The sequence below is a fragment of the Toxorhynchites rutilus genome, chromosome 3 (assembly GCF_029784135.1).
Source record: "Toxorhynchites rutilus septentrionalis strain SRP chromosome 3, ASM2978413v1, whole genome shotgun sequence".
Classification (NCBI taxonomy): domain Eukaryota; kingdom Metazoa; phylum Arthropoda; class Insecta; order Diptera; family Culicidae; genus Toxorhynchites; species Toxorhynchites rutilus.
The window spans coordinates 82,527,545-82,531,112 of record NC_073746.1 but is presented as its reverse complement, the minus strand read 5'-3'; positions in this window follow the sequence as shown (position 1 = coordinate 82,531,112).

Here is a 3,568-nt window from a genome sequence, read left to right as displayed (position 1 = left end):
TGTGAAAATTGAAGATAAATTGAATTTATTGATACATATAATACCATTACTATCGATTCTATACGACCCAAAAAACACTTATTATTCCTCTTCAATTTTTTATTTGTTTTCATGCACTGTCGACACCTCAAGACATGTCGACGATTGTCACCTAGAAATCCCAGTTCATGTGACAATCGTCACGTATATTTGAGAGCGGGAATAAAGTGAGAGTTCATTCAAGTGAGATTTCTCACGGCATACGCCTGGTGGAATCGCGTGACATAAGTGACAATTGTCATCTCACCTCACACGCCACGCAGAATAAGGCCGAGACTCTTCAACTCGATTTACATAATAGGGCCCATAATTGCATTTTTCCTCCTGATTGGTGAGATGACAATTGTCACATCACCATCACGCAACTCTCCTCACTCTATTCCTACAGTCGTTTCGGATGCCGTGAGAGGTTCATTTGATGTATGTGAGAGGATGAACAGCAAGTGACAAGGTTCTGCTGGTTGCCAAATCTGATCAGAGATGCCACATTCGCACATGTGTTCACGAATTTGCAGACATTTAACTTTTATCACAACCTTTTATTCCTGCTGCAGGCTATTTAAAATAGTGACAAAACATTATTGATTCCATATGATAAACGAAGCTGGTCAGTATGTCAGACATTAGCACATATTTACAAATATTTCAAATTTTTATCGCATATATTTGAGAAAAAACATCTGGCATCCCAGAATTTTATTTGTTTCGCTCAGAGAGGTCAGATATTTGTTTTGCTGCAGTCAGTACCGTATCTATAGATCTGATTTAACCTGGCCTGTTGTTAATGTATCAGGACATTCTGCCGAATTTGCAGGTATTTGATTTAGATTTGGTGAAACAGTTGATTGCATCCTGTAAAGTTTAGCATTTTTGTTTGTTTTGGTCGTAGTTGCTGCTGCTCTCTGCACTCTCAGTGTTAAATTGTTGCTCTGGCTCCGGCTCGGGCATATACCACGGCTTCTGAAATGGATATGCAGTTCGGTGACGATGACTCGCGGATAGATAGATGAAACACAAGATCCATGTGATAGATACATTTTAGAGAAAATAAATAGATTTCATGAAATGAAAATAATTTCGGTGTGCTTATTCGTCCAATTGAGGAATAACAGACTCACTACCGCTTTCACAACAAAAAAAAACAAACTACTTGCAATTTGTCTCTCGTACTGTGAAAATTGAAGATAAATTGAATTTATTGATACATATAATACCATTACTATCGATTCTATACGACCCAAAAAACACTTATTATTCCTCTTCAATTTTTCATTTGTTTTCATGCACTGTCGACACCTCAAGACATGTCGACGATTGTCACCTAGAAATCCCAGTTCATGTGACAATCGTCACGTATATTTGAGAGCGGGAATAAAGTGAGAGTTCATTCAAGTGAGATTTCTCACGGCATACGCCTGGTGGAATCGCGTGACATAAGTGACAATTGTCATCTCACCTCACACGCCACGCAGAATAAGGCCGAGACTCTTCAACTCGATTTACATAATAGGGCCCATAATTGCATTTTTCCTCCTGATTGGTGAGATGACAATTGTCACATCACCATCACGCAACTCTCCTCACTCTATTCCTACAGTCGTTTCGGATGCCGTGAGAGGTTCATTTGATGTATGTGAGAGGATGAACAGCAAGTGACAAGGTTCTGCTGGTTGCCAAATCTGATCAGAGATGCCACATTCGCACATGTGTTCACGAATTTGCAGACATTTAACTTTTATCACAACCTTTTATTCCTGCTGCAGGCTATTTAAAATAGTGACAAAACATTATTGATTCCATATGATAAACGAAGCTGGTCAGTATGTCAGACATTAGCACATATTTACAAATATTTCAGATTTTTATCGCATATATTTGAGAAAAAACATCTGGCATCCCAGAATTTTATTTGTTTCGCTCAGAGAGGTCAGATATTTGTTTTGCTGCAGTCAGTACCGTATCTATAGATCTGATTTAACCTGGCCTGTTGTTAGTGTATCAGGACATTCTGCCGAATTTGCAGGTATTTGATTTAGATTTGGTGAAACAGTTGATTGCATCCTGTAAAGTTTAGCATTTTTGTTTGTTTTGGTCGTAGTTGCTGCTGCTCTCTGCACTCTCAGTGTTAAATTGTTGCTCTGGCTCCGGCTCGGGCATATACCACGGCTTCTGAAATGGATATGCAGTTCGGTGACGATGACTCGCGGATAGATAGATGAAACACAAGACCCATATGATAGATATATTTTAGAGAAAATAAATAGATTTCATGAAATGAAAATAATTTCGGTGTGCTTATTCGTCCAATTGAGGAATAACAGACTCACTACCGCTTTCACAAAAAAAACAAACTACTTGCAATTTGTCTTTCGTACTGTGAAAATTGAAGATAAATTGAATTTATTGATACATATAATACCATTACTATCGATTCTATACGACCCAAAAAACATTTATTATTCCTCTTCAATTTTTCATTTGTTTTCATGCACTGTCGATGTAGGGTTCATAATAATTAATGCACTATTCCCATCTACACAACTTCTATGAATCTTGACAGTTGAGGAGATTCATACCTGCAAGCGTTGGTACCTTGGTGGAAGGGACTTGACAGATAGAAAGGGACACAGAAGGTGAGATAAAAACCGAGAAGCGCACTGAGAAGCTGCAATATTGGAGCAGAGTGGAAAACGGATAAATCTACAGAGATAAGCTCAACAATTGGCGACGAGGAATAAAAAAAAAAAAAAAAAAAAAAAAAACCTACAGTAAGTTCCATTAGTTTAAATGACTAAATATTTTACGGTTTTAGGTATTTTTTTTGCGCTAGAGAATGCGGATGTTTGCGGATAGAAAAAAAATTCAAAATGGTGGTTTTTTTTATGGTATAAAAAAAAAAAAAAAAAAAAAAAGTATAAAAGTGAAGGAAGTTGAGAATAACAAAAGAAAATCTTCACCAGGTTGACTCCTGGTTTGAAATTTATAGCTGTGCCCTTAACGGGTTTTGCGATCGATTGTATGGCGACAATACTTTGTGATCGGATTGTTTATCAGTGTGTATGAGACAAAGTTTTTTTTTTTTTTGTGACATTGGTGGGTTGCCGGTCAACTGCATAACCGTGTTTATGACCGTGGCGCGCATATGTAATAGAACCCATAGTTTGTTATGGCCGTGGCGAGATGCAGGGCTTGTTTAAATGAAGTGTTTATTGGTCGTGGCGTGTGGCCTGTGTGGCAGTTGGTTGTGGCCGTGGCAAGTTGCCGGCCTTGCTTAGATGCAGTCTATTGTGGCCGTGCATGGTTGCCGGCCTTGCTTAAATGCAGTCTTTTGTGGCCATGGTGGATTGCTGGCCTTGCTTAAATGCAGTCTTTTTGTGGCCGTGGCGGATAGCTGGCCTCGCTTAAATGCAGTCTATTGTGGCCGTGGCGGATTGCCGGCCTTGCTTAAATGCAGTCTTGTGTGGCCGTGGCGGATAGCTGGCCTTGCTTAAATGCAGTCTATTGTGGCCGTGGCGGATTGCCGGCCTTG